Genomic DNA, 17,656 nt, shown 5'->3' with positions numbered 1-17,656 from the left:
TTGCACTGCATTATCTCTGTAGCTGTTACACTTTATTCTTTATTTCGCTATTGTTTTACCTTGTTCTACCTCAGTGCGCTGTGTAATGATTTGATCTGTATGAACAGTATGCAGGACAAGCTTTTTTTACTCTGTCTTGGTACTTGTGGAAGTAATAAACCAATTCCAATTCCTCGTCGAATTTTTGATTTTTGATTTTGTGATCATTCAAGGATGACGATACATTTCCAAATGAGGAAAATACACGTTTTGTGCGTAATTTTTCCTGGTCAGGACTACCTAACACTGTCTACATAACTCACATGAAAAGCACAGTAAACATAATCTCATTTTTACTTCATCCAGAATATGCTTTTTAACACAAAATAAATTTCATCTACCGTTAGAAACAGGAAATGTCCCACAGTAAATTTTTGTCTCTTTATAATCTCACATGCTCACTTTTGCTGTTTCAAAAAATTATCATTTCTTTTCATAAATGGTTTGACCTAGAATTAAACGTTTATGCCACACAATTATTTGCTGCATTAATTGTTATGATATTTTTGGGAATGAACAAAATAAAACAAGTTTTTAAAAATATAATTTTGGCTGGCAAACTCCCTGTGAAAGGTTAGATGAAAAAGGTATGACTTCTAATATAGAATCTCAGTTTTTGATTTGGAGTTAATTTCCTGGCAGTCTGTTGAAATTTTCCATAAACAAAAGTAATTCTGTTTCACAAAATTAATGAAATCTATGAAGAAATAAGTTCAAGAAACTTAAGCCTGTCCATTGGGTTTGAAAAAGGAAAAAAAAAATTAAAACAGTGAAGCATTAACTGACATGAAGAAATAAATATTTATTCGTTGAGTAATGTGGCATTCAAATTATCCTTTTGGCCCAAATTATCCATCCTAACCAAAGACATCCTCCCTACTAGTCTCAGTTGTCCACATTCAGCCCATAATTCCCCAAGCCCTTCCCCTCCATGTTCCCATTCTACTGCCTCTAAAATGTTGCAATTGTACCTGTCTTGACCACTTCCACTGGAAACTCATTTCAGGTACTCACTATCCTCTGGGTAAAAAAGTTACCTCTCAGGTCTCTTTCAAATCTCTCCTCTTTTATCTGTGTCCTTTTGTTTTGGACTCCCCAACCCTGGGGAAAGACTATGACCATCCACCTTATTCATACGCCTCATGATCGTATAAACTTCAATGAGGTCACACCTCATTCTCCTATGCTCAAAGGAACCAATGATCGACTACGATCTCCTACAATCCAAGTTAAGAAGCAGGCATGATTAAGATTGCATCTAGGACTTGAGGGCTTTGGAGAAAAGAACAAGATCTATCATTAAGACTAATGAACACAGGTTGAAAAGCAAAAATCTACATTTGCCTGAAATCATAAATAAAAAACAATAAATCCTGGAAATGCTCAGCTGATCAAACAGTATCTGTCCTGTCATTCATATGAAAGGCCATCAACACGAAATGTTAACTATATTCCACTCTTTACCTGTCCTGCTGAATGCTTCCAGTGTTTATTGTTCTTATGGATAATAAATACACGTGTTCACGGGACTAGAGTAATGTGGGCAGACAAACACTGAAGAAGAAGCTTTAATTTGATACATTGTCTCCTTCCTCAGATGCTGAGTATTTCCAGCATCTTCAGTTTTTTTTTAATTTTCAAGACACATTGTCCACTATTTTAAAGAAGGTGATAGATGGGATAGTCTCCTTCAACTTAATTATCTCTGTAATGATAACAAAACAAAATGAATAACAAAATCTGTCAAATGTTGTATTAAAATCCTGATATTCCAGGGATAAAGACGTCGAGTGGATTCTGCCTCTGCTACTGAAAGTCAGTAGCAACGGGTAGTTAAAAATGTCCAACACATCACCGCCACCAGCCAACTCACCATCAGTGAATTCTGGTTAATTAGGAAACATCAGTGATGACCGTCTCCTGTTAGGTTGTTTGAGATAACTTGTTTTTTTTTAATTCTTTCTTACCTCTCTTCTAATATTTGTGTACCTGTGCACTTGCAACGCTATCGTGACTCTGTAAATACCTTTGGCATCAATAAAGTATCTATCTATTTATCTATCTATCTGCCAGGAGCAGTACGGTGGCTGCTCCAATTAGCCAAAATTCATGAAAATAGTTAAAAATGTATACAAAAAGACAAAACTACCGTTTAACTGGGTACAGATTACATAATTAAGTTCAAAGTACATGATCAAAGTATGTGTACATTATACAACCTTGAGATTTGTCCCCGTAGAGGTCACCGCAATACAAAGAAACCCAAACGAATTTTAAAAAGAGCAGTCAAACGCCTAATGTGCCGAGAAAAAAAATCATGCAAACAATAAAAGCAAGCAAATAGCGTTTAGAACTGAGGTCTATGAAAGAAAGTCTGTCCACAGACACGAATCAGCGCAGAACCGTGTAAATGTCATATAGCAGCGAGCTGAACCGGCCCGCCTCTTGTCTCTCTTCTCTTGTGGTTTGTTGAAATAGTGAAATCGTTTCATTTTCACTCCCGGCTTTTTCTGGCAACTCCAAACTTGAAATCGCAGAGAACAATTCTGAATTGTCTTACTGCTTATTTCTTGCTAACTATCAGTGACAACAATCACCTCTTTTTGAACAGAAACAAACACGACGGATGATATTTAAAAACTGCTCTAAGAATGGTGTAGTGTATTAACGCGAATGACACTAGTTAAAAATTGTTCAACAACAGTCTTCTGGCCCCTTTAGGCTGCATAGCATCCCAAATAAAGAAATGAATCACGGCTACTTTTGTTATTAGTGTTTGTTTGAATTGCCTCAAATAAGAGGGGGCCCCGATTAATGAGAATCCGGAAAGATGCTGGAAAAAGGCCAGCGATATCATTAAGGATCCCACCAGTCCTGCTCATGGTCTTGTTTCTCCTACTCTCATCAGGGAAGAGGCTACGCAGGCTGAAAAACTGTTATTTCCTCCAAGCCGTCAGCCTAATCAAAACCTCCACCCATTATTCACCACTACTTTATTATTTCTTGTCAGTCCCCTTATGTACTGTGCCTTGCGTTACTTTTATGTACAATACTGTCTATGCACATAAGCTAATCTTATGTATTTATATTTATGCTGCCACGGATCCGGGGTAACAAACATGTCGTTCTCTTTTACACTTGTGTACCGACGAATGACAATAAACAAATATCGAATCGTAAATCTTTTATCGGCGGATGAGATCAGACAGTCTCAATCATGGCCTCTTCCAAGTAGTCACACGGCAGGGAGGCAGGCAGGGAGGAAAGGGCGGGCGGGCGAATGGCGATGGCCGGAACTGACGGATATTGCTGACCCGAGATGAGTTGCTGTTGATGAAATTTGTCTGATCCTCGGAGCTTTGGACTCTGAATGAAGGTGAGTCTGGGGTTGGGAAGCGGGGGTATGAGGTCGGGGATGGTGTTTGATAAAAGCAGGGTTTGGCCTATACTCCTGTTGGCTCAGGGACCACGGGGCGGGGGCTGTGTGACTAGATGGTTGGAAGTGTTATTTGTCTGATATGGCCGAGCCTAAACCTCAGTACCTTAATGTGATAATTAGATGCAACCGGGCAATGTTGTTTGATATCTGCTTTACATGTTAAATACAGCGAGACTCTAGTTCCTCTTCATTGACTGGTTAGGCCTTTATGGATATACCGGCACTTTGCATGTTCATTCAGATATCAGTTTTAATTTTAGCTTGATGGCTCAGAACGCTCCAGTGGAATATTACTAAGCAAAGTTGAGCAATAATAATTACTGTAAGAGATTAGAATGAAGGTGGTCATTTAGCACTGTTTTGAAATAGTCTAGAAGTAGAAATGGAGAGTGTATGCGTGGTTTGCATATGATAAAATTAATAAATATTATAGTGACGGTCTCGAGGGATATGGACCAAATACTGTACAGATAACTGAGACCAGCTCAGGACAGCATAAGATGAGTTGTTCCTAAAAACTATGACTCTTAACGTAAATTGTTTGTAATTAAAAGGGGGAGCTATGGCGGGCGAATGATAGAGTGTGTTCTAATTACAGAGACATGGAAAAGCAATGATACAGGAGTGTAATGGGTACGACAAATTACAGAAGCATAAAAGAGTACACCTAGAAATAGAGAAAGGGTAGAGTAAAGTGATGAAAAGTCTATATCTAAATGCATGTGGCATTCACAACAAGACAGATGAATTGATGGCTCAGATAGATGTAAATTGGTATGAATTGTTAGCCACTATGGAAATGTTGAAAATTGATTAAGATGGACTAGAATACTTAATATTTTAGTGGAATAGTTAGATGGATAATAAGATGCTGATAAGAAATTGTAAGCCACCTAACAGTAACTATGTGTAGGACAACATGAAGCAAAAAAAAGGGGGGGGGAGACATGCAAGCAAGCTAATTGTGGGCGATTTTAATCTTGTTATCGACTGAGAAAAGTAACCTTCAAGTATAATACATCTTGTGTAGTCTCTTGGAACCAAGCATTATGGAATCACATATACAAGAGATGGTGTGTGTATTGCTCATTATGGAATAACAGGGAACAACACTGTCTTAGATTGAGAGATGATCAATTAATAATTTTGTAATACAGGATTCTCGGGGAGAATGATCACATAACAGAACTTGACATTCTTTTGAGAATACAAAACTTAAATCTGAAACAAGTATTTTAAATTGAAGATTTTGAGAAATATATGAAGGTACGGTTGACTGACGTGGATTTGAGTGAAATTATAGACAGCAGTGACATATGTTTAAGGAATTACATAACAATAAGTTTGTAGTCTTTCAAGAAATAAAGACTCTACAAGGCAAACCAAGGAAACTAGGATAATTTCACATTGAAATGCTGTGACAAAAATTAGTGGAAGGCCAGAGTGTGGGAAAGATTAGAAACCCAGTAAAAAGGGAGACAATAGATTACAAGCATAATCTGGCAAGAATTATGAAAGCATGCAGTGAGCAATTTGATGTATACAAAAAGTGAGTAAGTGTTGTTCCCTTGAGGTGAAAATTTTGAGGAATTAATGATAGAAAAATAAGGAAATGGTAGAATATTATAGAGACTGTTTTTGCATGGTTGAAAACTTGACAATTGCAATGACAGTCAAAAATACAATGGAAAACAGAGGAGGAACCTAAATAAATCACACAAGTGCGGTGTAAATTAATGGTATTATAGGTTGACAAGTCCCATCGAACTAATTGCTTGCTGTCTAAAGTTTTATATTAGATCATGTGATCTTGCAAAATATTCCAGATTTTACCAAGGTTTTAGCAGTTGAAAACCCACAAATGGTAATCACATTTGATTAGTTTATTAGATTCCTTTGAGGATATAATGAGTAAAGTGGAAAAAGGGAAATCTGGAGATGTGTAATTGTAGTTTTCAAAGATTTTTGATAACGTGTCATTGGACGTCACTGCAAAAGATAAGAGCTTATAGTATTGGGGGTTATGTGTTCGTATAGAGTATTGGCCAAGCAGAATAAGAGGTCAGTGAAGTGATACAGATCAAATGGAGGGGAAGGAAAGAATTGAGCAATATCGGTACAGTGGTTACTAGCCAATAACCCAAAAAGACACTGTTGCTGTCAAATGAGAAGATGATAAAAACAGGAAATGTTGTAAATACTCAGCTGTTTGAGCTGGAAATGTGGATAGAGAAACATTTCAGACTGATGTTATTTCTAAAACTCAAACATTGCAGAGAAGGGGACTAGATAGGAGGAACAAAGGGAATGTCTGTGATAGGATGAAGATTAAGAAAAATTGGCACAAGAGGTAGTGCCAACTTAAATAAACTGAAGAATACTTAACTGCTTCTTGGTCACCACTGTATCACAAATGTTATCTTTGTTCTCTCCAAGCTTCATCCTTCTGTGCAATTTAAACATGTTTGATTTCTAACAATTCCTAGTTTTTGTAAAAGACACGAGACACTAGAATACTACAGCACAGTACAGGCCCTTCGGCCCTCGATTTTGTGCCGACCCATACATTCCTTAAAAAAACATACTAAACCCACACTACCCCGTAACCCTCTATTTTTCTTTCATCCATGTGCCTGTCCAGGAGGCTCTTAAATACCCCTAATGTTTTAACCTCCACTACCATCCCTGGCAAGTCATTCCAGGCACCCACAGCCCTCTGTGTAAAAAAAACTTACCCCTGATATCTCCCCTAAACTTCCCTCCCTTAACTTTGTACATATGCACTCTGGTGTTAGCTGTTCGTGCCCTGGGAAGCAGGTACTGGCTATCCACCCTATTTATGCCTCTCTTGTAGACCTCTATCAAGTCCCCTCTCATCCTTCTACGCTCCAAAGAGATAAGTTCCAGCTCTGCTGACCTTGCCTCATAAGACTTTTTTTTCCAATCCAGGCAACATCCTGGTAAATCTCCTCTGCACCCTCTCCATAGCTTCCACTTCCTTCCTATAATGAGGTGACCAGAACTGAACACAATACTCTTAAGCCCACCAGGGGATCTGCTGTTTTTGATTAGATGCTGTGTAATGAACCTGAGGCGATTAGGGAGCTGGAGGTAATGGAACCCCTTGGAAGTAGTGATCATAATATAATTGAGTTCAGTTTCAAATTTGAAAAGGAGAAGCTGGTATCAGATGTATTGATATTTCTGTGGAACAAAGGAAATTACAGTAGTATGAGAGAGGAACTGGCCCAAGTCGATTGGAAAAGTAAGCTTAGCAACATTAAGCTTACTTTTGTCTTACAACACGTAAGACATTAGCAACATACCTGATAGCCAGAGGTCTCAGGGAATAGAATTAGGTACAGTCAAGATTACTAGAGAGAAAGTGCTTGGGAAGCTAAATGGACTAAGAATAGATAAGTCTCCTGGACTGGATGAGGTGCACCCACGGGTTCTGAAGCAGGTGGCTTTGGAGATTGTGTAGGCATTGGAAATGATCTTCCGGGAATCAGTAGACTCTGGCGTAGTTCTGGAGGACTGGAAGGTCGCAAATGTAGTTCTGCTGTTTAAGAAAGGAGGGAGGCAGCAAAAAGAAAATTACAGACCTATTAGTCTGACATCAGTAGTTGGAAAGTTATTGGAGTCGATCCTCAAGGACGAGATTATGAAGTACCTCAAGGTGCATGACAAGATAGGCCCAAGCTAGCATGGTTTCGTGAAGGGAAGATCCTGCCTCACCAGCCTGTTGGAATTTTTTGAGGTAATCTCAGATAAGGTTGACAAGGGAGAGGCTGTTGATGTTGTGTATTCGGATTTTCAAAAGGCCTTGGATAAGGTGTTGCATATCAGGCTGCTTAATAAGATGAGAGCCCATGGAATTATAGGAAAGATATTGGAATGGGTGGAGCATTGGCTGATAGGCAGAAAGCAAAGGGTAGGAATAAAGGGATCCTATTCTGATTGGTTGCTGCTTACTAGTGGTGTTCCGCAGGGGTCGGTGTTGGGGCCGCTTCTTTTTACAATGTATATCGATTATTTAGATTATGGATTAAATGGTTCTGTGGTTATGTTTGCGGATGACACCAAGATAGGTGGAGGAGCAGGAAGTGTTGAAGAAATGGAAAGGTTGCAGAGAGACTTGGGCAGTTTAGGAGAGTGGGCAAAGAAATGGCAGATGAGATACAATGTTGAGAAATGTACGGTTGTACATTTTGGGAGAAGAAATAATCGGGCAGATTATTATTTGGATGGGGAGAAAATTCAAAAATTGGAAGTGCAAAGGGACTTGGGGGTCCTTGTGCAGGATACCCTAAAGGTTAACCACCAGGTTAGATCAGCAGTAACGAAAGCAAATGCTATGATGGCATTTATTTCAAGAGGAATAGTGTATAAGAGTAAGGAGGTGTTGATGAAGCTCTATGGGGCGCTGGTGAAACCTCATCTGGAATACTGCGTGGAGTCTTGGGCCCCCTATCTGAGAAGGGATGTACTGATGTTGGAGAGAGTTCAGAGAAGATTTACGAGGATGATTCCTGGAATGCAGTGGCTGACATATGAGGTGCGTTTGTCAGCTCTTGGACTGTATTCATTAGAGTATAGAAGAATGAGAGGTGATTTCATAGAAACATTTCGAATGTTGAAAGGGTTGGACAGAGTAGATGTGAAAAGGCTGTTTCCCTTGGTGGGTGAGTCCAGGACAAGAGGCCACAGTCTTAGAATTAGAGGGTACCCGTTTAAAACAGAGTCGAGGAGAATTTTTTTTAGCCAGAGGGGCGTGGATTTATGGAGTTCGTTGCCGCATACAGCTGTGGAGGCCCGATCATTGAGGGTGTTTGAGGAGGAGATTGATAGGTATCTAATTAGTCAGGGTATCAAGGGATATGGGGGAAAAAGCCAGAAATTGGAACTAGATGGGAGAATAGTTTAGCTCATGGTGGAGTGGCGGTGCTGGCTCGAAGGGCCAAATGGCCTACTTCTGCTCCTATTGTCTATTGTCTAAGTGTGGTCTCACCAGAGATTTGTAGAGTTGCAACATGACCTCTCTACTCTTGAACTCAATCTCCCCCTATTAATGAAGCCTAGCATCACATAAGGCCTTCTTAACTGTCCTATCAACCTGTGCAGCGACCTTGAAGTTTGTATGGATTTGAACCCCAAGGTCCCTCTGTTCATCCACACTCTTAAGTAACTGACCATTAACCCTGTACTCAGCCTTCTGGTTTGTCCTTTCAAAATGCATCACCTCACACTTATCCAGATTGAACTCCATCTGCTGCTTTCCTGTCCAACTCTGCATCCTGTCTATATCCTCTTATAGCCTTCGACAACCTACAGCTCCATCCACAACTCCTCCAATCTTCGTGTCATCCGCAAACTTACTCACCCATCCTTCCGCCTTTTAGCTGTTTTCTTTCTGTGCAGATGCTGCCTGACTTGCTGAAATTTGACACAAGCTTCCACACCAATTCACTGCAGAGAAGTCTCAATTGGAAGGGCAAATGACCAGAGATCAGGGTACATGTTGTTATAAACAACATCAAAAACGAATGAGATTCTGCAGAATGAGCATAGGGTGTAAGGTAAGAAGCAGGACCTCGAGGGCGATGATCTCCAGATTACACCAAGATCCATGTGCTCATGAGCTTAGAAATAGGAAAATAGGCCAGATGAATTTGAGGTTGAGAAGCTGGTGTAGGGGGCAGGGATTCAGTTCTTGGACCACTGGGATCCCTACTGGAGTAGAGGTGACCTGTACAAGAGGGAAAAAGTGACATTTGAACAGGGGAGCTGCTGTCTTCCCAGAAAATTGTCTAATGCTACATGGGGGAGTTTAAACTAAATTGGCAGGGGGATGGGACTCTGAACAGGAGCAAGTTGTGCGATAAAGCTATAGTAATCAGCATATCCAGGGGCACAGTAAAGGGAAGGAAAGGAATACCCAGTTAAACTGTGTTTATTTCAATGCACGAGGCTTGACGGATAAGGCAGATACACTCAGAGCATAGATTGGCTCTGAGAACTGGAATGTTATAACCACAGCAAACATGACTGAAAGGAGAGCTGCACTGGTAGCTCAGTATTTCAGGATACAGTTACTATAGGCGTAGTAAAGAAACAGTTAAGTAAGAAGGGGGTGTTGGCTTTAAGATAAGGAAGGACACAGCAGTATTACTTAGATGGTATTCTTGGCGGGAGACCATATGGATAGAGCTTAGAAATAATCAGGGGAGGGTCACTCTGGTAGCGCAGTATTTATAGACCCACCCCAGTAGACAGTGGGAACTTGAGCAGATATGTAGGGAAGTTGTTCATAGAGGGCCTTACTTGCGAGAGTGCAGAACTGTACTTCCTGTTAAGGAATGAAATGGGGTCATGTAACAGAAGTGGCGTTTAGAGATCTCTTTGCCTCTATTGACTGTAGTTCTACTCGTTTTAAGATACTGATGGAAAAAGAGAGAGTAGGTTCACAATTTAGGGCCGTAAACTAGAGCAAGGCTAATTTTGAGGGAATGAAGTGGGGACTAGCAGACGTCAATTGAGTGAACATATTTGAAGGGAAAAGATGGGAAGTGGGAAGCTTTTAAGAGTGTTATACCAAGAGCCCAGTAGCAGCATGTTTCTGTTAGAATGTATGGTAAACCTGGCAAGTTTAGGGAACCTTGGCTAATGAGAAATACTGAGGCTCTGGTCAAGAAAAAGGGGGAAACATTGTTTTGGTTTAGGAGGTCAGGGATGAGTGGATCACTGGATGACTATAAGAAGATTAAGAATATTCTTGAGGAAAATTGGGAAGGCAAAGAGAGGGCATGAGATGGACCTGGCCGGTAAGGATAATGAAGGTCACGAGATTCTATAGCTATATTAAGTGTAAAAAAACGATGGCTAGGGAGATTGTAGTTCCCCTTGGAGATCAGTACGGAACCTACATTTCTATGTCTTGAGCTGCAGGAAATTGGTGGGATTTTTAGTGGATATTTCTCCAATGTGTTTACTGAGGAGGAAACTATAGTAGCTCCAGAGTTAAGGAAAATAAGATATTTTGAAGGACACTCACAATACCAAAGAGGAGTTGTTTGCAACCCTACAGCAGGTTAACTCCCCAGTGCATCCTCAGACTTGCTGGGAAGCTGGAGAAGAAATTGCAGAGAAATTACGTTGTTGGCCAGTAGAGAAGTTACTAAAGACTAGAAGGTGGCTGGTGTGCCACTGTTATTTAAGGGTAGCAAAGACAAGCTGGGAATCTACAGATTGGTCAGTGTGATGTCAGTAGTGGGAAGTCATTGTAGAGAATTCTGATGGACAGAATTTGGATAGGGAGTCTGCTTAGGAGGAGTCAGCATGTCTTTTTGTGTGGAAAGTAATCCTCAACAGTTCATGAGGGGCTTAGATAAAGTGGATGGTAGTAGTCTTTTATCCAGGGTAAGGTATTCCAAAACCAAGGGAGCATAGATTAAGGGTGAGAGGGGAAAAATTTAAAAGGCACTTGAGAGGCAACTTTTTCTGTGCTGAGTATATGGATCGAGTTGACAGAGGAAGTGGGTGAGGCAGATGAAATTGTATCATTTAAGGAGAACTTGGATAGGTACACACAGGGCCAAGGCTGAGAGGGACACTGACTGATTAGAGGAAACTTGGGCTAGTTGGGTGAACTACATGGACTGGTTGTGCTAAAAGGTCTGTGTCCATGCTGTATTGCTCTTTGATTTTAATTTCCATCTGTTTCAGATCATTGGAATCTGCAATTTTTCCTTTCCCTTAACTGAGTGAAAAGATGTTTCATTTTGGTTGCTGATTCTGTTTTATCTAATCTAATCAAAGCAAAATATGAGTTAAAATGAATTTGCTGTGTCTTGTTGATGAGTAGTTCAACTACATTGTAATATTCTTTTGAAGTAAAGATAGAAATTTTTTGTGTTGGGTGGCTTTGTGCTTACTTCGAAGAGTTTGCTCTTCGAAAGTCTGCTGCCACAATAGCATAGCTGCTGATGTTATTGCAGCTCAGGGCATCGGAGTTTGGGTTAAGTTCTGGCGTCTGCAAGAAGTTTGTACGTCCACCCCCTGTATAAGCGAGGCTTTCCTCTTGATAGTTTTCTCTCGCATTTTAAATACATACTGGTTAGTAGGATAATTGGTCAGCGTACATTGCCCTGTAATTAAGCTTGGATTAAGTAAGTGAGTTGCTGGGTTGTGTGGCTTGTTGGGCCGAAAGGCTTGTTTGCGCTTTATCTCAAAATTACCTAAGTAGTTAAGCAGTTTGAAACTTTTCAAGAAAGAAAGGAAACTGTATTGGGGCGTTGGTGTTTTACCATATTAATTAGTGATGTTGTTGATCAAATGAAGATGCTTATACAAGTTTGCCAAGAAATAAATTTTGTTGGTTCAAAGGGATATTAATTGTGAAAGAAGAAACTCTAGCTGTTGGAACTAAACACGGGGCAGAGTGAGATAATCAATTCTGTGTTTAAAGCACCTGATAAGATAGGAAGAACAGCAGCAAGATTTAAATAACTCTGAAAAGAGGTAATTAAGTCAAGTGGGCAAGGATAAAAAGAATAGCTAAGAGTAATGAATGTCAGCATTGATCTTGAACGCCAGAATACAAGACCATGCAATTCATGTCACAGTTTTATAAGCCTCTGTGACTAGTTTTCTGTGCAGCATCTTGAGAGACATAATTTGGCCATGTTATGCAGCCATTAGTGAGCACTATTTGTTCAGGGTTGAACTTTTTTTGATGAAAAGAACAAGCTTGCCTTGGGAGTTCTTCCCAGTAGAAAGGTTACAAGCCTTAAGGAGAGTTCTTCCAGATTAAATTCCACCATGTCAAAATCAGGTTTGCAAGTAATATCAGTAAAAATAAACAAGAAAATCTGCAGATGCTGGAAATCCAAAGCAATGCACACAAAATGTTGGAGGAACTGAGCCAGCCAGGCAGCACCTATGGAAAAGAGGAAACAGTCAACTTTTGGGCCGAGACCCTTCATCAGAACTCGTCTTGGCTCAAAAAGTTGACTGTTTACTCCTTTCCATAGATGCTGCCTGGCCGGCTGAGTTCCTCTAGCATTTTGTGTGTGTTGAGTAGAAATTTTGACAAGCAGTAAAGTAATTCTCCGTAACTAAGCCAGAATGACCAAATAGTGGTTTTTTTTTTGACAAATTGCTAAATGTTTCTGAGAAATTCAGAAGCATTTAGAAAATTCTAAAACCACACAGCAAAAAAAAATTTGAGTAACTATAAATAAAATACTTTTAAAGCACTTCCTCTAAGCAGTTCACTTTTGCGAAGATCTTTTGTATATATAAATTAACAAGTTAATTCGAGATTTTAAGAGCAGGAGGTATAGGAGCAAAACTAGGTCATTCAACCCATCCAGTCTGCTCCACCATTTCAATCATAGCTGATCTAGTTTTCTTCTAGCTCCAATCTCTTGCCTTCTCCCCATGACCAATCAAAAATCCATCAACCACTGCCTCAAATATACATAAAGACTTGGCCTCCACAACTGCCTGAGGCAAAGAATTCCACAGATTCACCACTCTGGCTAAGGAAATTTCTCCTCATCTCCATTCCTAAAGGATGCGCCTCTATTCTGAGGCTTGGTCCTCTGAATTTAGGCTACGTCCACACTAGACCGGATAATCTTGAAAACACCGGTTTCGAGTAAAAACGACAGGCATCCACACTAGGCATTTTTCAAAATTCTCTGTCCACACTAAAACAGATATGTGGGCGAATCTCCTCCTACTGGGCATGCACAGACACATCTACAGAAAACGAGCGAAGAGGAAACGGTATAAAATTTATGTTTCTGCGGTGGCATTGTGCTATTTCCATTGGTCAAAGACTAGAGTACCTACAACAGCAAAAGAAAGTTTTCAAAAATGTCAAAGAAAACCTCCGCTGGAGAAAGCAGACCGGACTTCTTTGTTTAGACAGACAATGAAGTCGAGCTGTTTCTATGAGTTACAAACGACTACAAAGTCAGCAAAGCAGTGGAGATGTTTAATTCCAAACAAGCTATTAATGTAGACATTAAAGGAAACAACACATGCATGAAGCCATCCTTTACCCAAGGTCAACAATATCAACAATTACAAAATGTTAAATGGTCAACTCAACATAGACTACCAATCCCACATCAAACCCAAACCTATTAGGAGCAGAAGAGGGCACTCAACTCAATTTGAAATATTAATTACCAACTCAGATGTGTACAGCAATTCATTCCCCCCCCCCGCACAATTAAAGCATGGAATAAGCTTAATCCTAACACAGTCACACAACCAAACCCAATTAAATTTAAGGCAGCTTTTCTTCTTCAAAAATGGCCTTCTTAAGCCCACCCTCCGCCACCTCGAGTTTAAATTCCATGCGGAATATTTTGGAGTATCAAGAACCAAGAGAGTGGAATCTTCTGCCGCCAGACCGGCGCAGTATTTCTGACATTAATATTTTTAAAGATAGATTCAATCAAATCAATGTAGGGGATCTAGTCAGAAAAGCTCAGTTTACAATTTAATTCTCACGCCGTTCACACCGACTGCGCGTTATAACAGTGGTGGTCAGTCAGCGACAGTGCCGGCTTGGAGACCCTGGGGTACAGGAGATCGGGGGTACGACCACCGCAGACTAGGAGACCAGAGGGTACGGACAGAGGAACAGAAGATGCAAACTGAAACCGAGGGGACCAGCTTGAAAACCACCTACAGTTTAAATTCCATGCGGAATATTTTGGAGAACCAAGAACAGCCCCATCGGGCAGTGCTTGCGCAGTCCCAAGCAGAAGCAGAAAAAGTATTGTTGTTGTGGTGTTGTCATGACAACTATTTTAAATCTGTCCGTTTATCCTGTCCACACTACAACGCGAAACAATTGTTTTCAAATTTACACACTCTGGAGAGTGTTTTTGAAGATCTCCGTTTTCGAGAGATGAAAACGCCATTTCTGTGTGGACAGAAGGTCAAAACGAAGAGAGAAGGCTTCGTTTTCAAAATTATCTGGCATACTGTGGACGTAGCCTTAGAGTCTTGCACCATAGGAAACATTCTGTCCACATCCACTCTATCAAGGCCTTTCACCATTCGATAGGTTTCAATGAGGTCACCCCTCTTTCTTCTGAATTCTAGTGAATACAGGCCCAGAGCCAGCAAACGCTCTTCATATGACAAGCCATTCAATCCTAAAATCATTTTTGTGATCTCTTTTGAACCGTCACCAGTTTCAGCACATCCTTTCTAAGATAAGAGGCGCAAACCTGCTCGTAATACTCAAAGTGAGGCCGCACCAGTGCTTTATAAAGTTTCAACATTCCTTGCTTTTATGTTCTAGTCCGAAATGAATACTAACATTACATTTGCCTTCCTCACCATGGACCCAACTTTCAAATTAACCTTCAGGGAATCCTGCGCAAGGATTCCCAAATCAATTTTCACCTCAAGTTTTTGTATTTTCTCTTCATTTAGAAAATTGTCAGCCCTTTCATTTCTTCTGACCAGTGCATGACCATACACTTCTTGACACTGTATTCTATTTGCCATTTCTTTGCCCATTCTCCAAATCAGTCGTAGTCCTTCTGTAGCCCCTCTACTGCTACTACTACTACGTCGACTCAGGCCTGGGTGGCCAACAAAGGCCCCTCTACTTCCTCAAAACTACCTGCCCCTCCACCTTTCTTCATATTGTCTGCAAACTTTGTAACAAAGCCATCAATTCTATCATCCAGATCATTGAGATATAATGTAAAAATAATCGTTCTCAACACAGACTCCTGTGGAACATCACTAGTCTCCAGCTGTCAACCAGAAAAGGCTCCCTTTATTCTCACTCTTTGCCTCCTGCCAGTCAGCCACTGCTGTATCCATGCAATATTAAGGGTTCGTAGCTTGTTAAGCAGCCTCATGTGTGGCTCTTTGTCAAAAGCCTTCTGAAAATCCAAGTACACAATATTAACTGATTCTCTTCTGTCTATCCTGCTTGTTATTTCTTCAAAGAACTCCAACACATTTGTCAGGCAAGATTTTCCCTTCAGGAAGCCAAGCTGACTGTGGCCCATTTTATCATTGCCTCCAAGAACCCTGAGACCTCATCATTAGTAATCAATTCCAACGTCTTCCCAACCACTGAGGTCAGACTAACTGACCTATAGTTTCCTTTCTTCTGCTTCTCTCCCTTTTTGAAGGGCGGAGTTACATTTGCCATTTTCCATTTCTCTGGAACCATTCCAGAATCTAGTAATTCTTGAAAGGTCATTACTATTGGCTCCATAATCTCTTCAGCCACCTCTTTTGGAACCCTGGGGTGTACACCGTCTGGTACAGGTGACTTATCCATCTTCAGAACTTTCAGTTTCCCCCAAGAACCTCCTCTCTAGTTATGGTATCTTCACACATCTCATGACTCCTGACACCTGCAACTTCCACCATACTGCTTGTGTCTTCCACAATGAAGACTGATGCAAAGTACTTATTCAGTTTGTCCATCATTTTGTTGCCCCCATTACTACCTCACCAGTATTGTTTTCCAGCAGTCTGATATTGCCTCTCTTTTACACTTTATGTATCTGAAGAAACCTTTGGTACCCTCTTTAATATTGTTGGCTAGCTTACTTCTGTATTCCACCTTTACCTTCTAATGACTTTTTTAGTTATCTTCTGTTGGTTTTTAAAAGCTTCCCAATCCTCTGACTTCCCACTAATTTTTGCTCTATTATATGCCCTCTCTTTGGCTTCTATGTTGGCTTTGACTTGTTAACCACAGTTGGGTCATCTTGCCTTTAGCATACTTTTACGTCTTTGGGATGTAAATATTTTGTGCCTTCCGAATTGCTTCCAGAAATTCCAGCCCTTGCAACTCTGCTGTCGTCCGTGCCAGCGTTCTTTTCCAATCAATTTTGGCCAACTCCTCTCTCATGCCTCTGTAATTCCCTTTACCCTGCTGCAGTATTGATACATCTGACTTTAGCTTCTGTGTCTCAGATTTCATGGTGAATTCGATCATATTATGATCATTTCCCCTCAGGGTTCTTTTACCTTCAGCTCTCTAATCAATTCTGGTTCATTGCACTATACCCAATCCAGAATAGCTGATTGTCTAGTGGGCTCAACCATGAGCTGCTCTAAAAAGCCATCTCATAGACACTCTAGAAATTTGCTCTTCTGGAATTTAGCACAAATCTGATTTTCCCGAGCTACCTGCATATCGCAGGTATGTAATATTGTACTTTTGGAATGCATTTTCTATCTCCCATTGTAATTTGTAGGTCACATCCTTACTACTGTTTGGGGGTCTGTATACAACTCCCATCAGAGTCATTTTATCCTTGCAGTTCAGATCTATCCACAATGATTCAAAACCTTTCGACCCTATGTCACCTCTTTCTAATGATTTGATTTCATTTTTACCGAAAGAGCAGCGTTGCCCCCTCTTCCTTCCTGATTATTCATTCGATATAATGTGTATCCTTGGACATTAAGCTACCAGCTATAATCTTTCAACCACGATTTAGTGATGCCTACAGCATCATATCTGCCAATTTGCATCTGTGCTGCAAGTTCATCTACCTTATTCCATAAACTGAGTGCATCCAGATACAGCACCTTCAGTCCTGTATTCACCCTTTTCTCATTTTGTCTGCTTTTTACGTTGTAACTCATCCTGTTGACAGCAATTTTGCCTGATCAACAGCCTCTCCTCACTACACATTGCCTTTGTTTGTAAACCAGCTACCTCATCTTCAGCACCATTACCCACCGTTTCTACGATACTAGTTACATTGAAATGTAGGCAGCACAGGAAACTAGTTACACTGTATTCAACTAGTTGATTCCTAACTTTGTCTGAGGTCCTACCAACATCTGCCTCCACAACCTCTCCACTAACTGTTCTGGCACACTAGTTTCCATCCCTTTGCAACTCTAGTTTAAATCCTTCTGTGCAACATTAACTAACCTTACTGCTAGGGTATTAGTTCCCCTCCAGTTCAGGTGCAAAGAAATCTTAAGCCCTCTCTCCTACACCAACTCCTTAGCCACATGTTAAACTGTATAATCTTCCTAGTTCTGGCTTCACTAGCATGTGGCATGGGTAGGAATCCTGGTGGATAGGGTAGTTAAGAAAGCTTATGGGGTGTTAGCTTTCATAAGTCGAGGGATAGAGTTTAAGAGTTGCGATGTAATGAT

The 17,656-nt window shown here is 40.5% G+C and overlaps 1 protein-coding gene across 4 annotated transcripts in view; it reads left to right on the top strand.

The window, feature by feature from the left end:
* The first annotated feature begins 3,317 nt into the window (after window positions 1-3,317).
* The window catches only part of exoc1 (exocyst complex component 1), a 95,328-nt gene continuing 80,989 nt past the window's right edge, over window positions 3,318-17,656 (top strand). For all 4 annotated transcript variants that reach the window (XM_072252688.1, XM_072252687.1, XM_072252686.1 and 1 more), the window contains exon 1: window positions 3,318-3,415. The gene's annotated coding sequence lies outside the window, so the exon portion shown is untranslated. The remainder of the gene's footprint in view (window positions 3,416-17,656) is intronic.

The sequence above is a fragment of the Mobula birostris genome, chromosome 3, assembly GCF_030028105.1.
Source record: "Mobula birostris isolate sMobBir1 chromosome 3, sMobBir1.hap1, whole genome shotgun sequence".
NCBI lineage: Eukaryota > Metazoa > Chordata > Chondrichthyes > Myliobatiformes > Myliobatidae > Mobula > Mobula birostris.
The sequence above is the reverse complement of the archived record's forward strand: the minus strand, read 5'-3'. Positions and strand labels throughout refer to the sequence as shown.